Here is a 767-nt window from a genome sequence, read left to right on the forward strand (position 1 = left end):
AATGATAAGATTCATCAGTAATTTAAATTTTGAAATATAGTAATATTAACTAGCAACAAATAATAGTTCAAATGAAAAATAAGATCTAAATACACAGATATTTATTGGTGTTTTTGAAGTTAGTTCTATTTTTGCTGGTAATAATGACATCAACTGAAATTTTAAATTTAGTTATAAATATTATAAAGAGTCAGTTTCATAATTCAATAAGAGATGAATTTTTAAATGATTATTTATTAACATATAATACAAAATTGACATTTAATTGTATTGACAATGAAAGAATTATTCAATCTTTTAAAAAAAATTATATGTTATTACTTAAATTACTATACAAATATTTTAATCTATTAGTTAAATAATTAGAAGACTAATTATATTTTATAATAATAATAAAATATAATTATAAAATTATTATTATATTATATATATTCTGGCCACTGATAAAATTTTTGGACGGCTCTACTATAAATACACTTATATAAATGTTCTAATTTACTAAATTCTGCCTAAAGTCTTTTGCTAACTTAAGCATCAAAATCTCTTACAGATATTACTTCCACCTCGTCACAAGGAATTCGGACGACAACACCGCGATACCAAACAAGTCGGATGCTGCCTCAGAAGAATTCTAGATCCCACGTCGACGCCAAAATCAACATTTAAGATAATTCTCGAAATAAAATGTATATTCTAATATTATTATCTTAATTTAAAAATAATTAATTTTTTATTTTATCAACTTTCTTACGTTAATAGATCCTCGT

The sequence above is a fragment of the Arachis ipaensis genome, chromosome B08 (genome assembly GCF_000816755.2).
Source record: "Arachis ipaensis cultivar K30076 chromosome B08, Araip1.1, whole genome shotgun sequence".
Classification (NCBI taxonomy): Eukaryota; Viridiplantae; Streptophyta; class Magnoliopsida; order Fabales; family Fabaceae; genus Arachis; species Arachis ipaensis.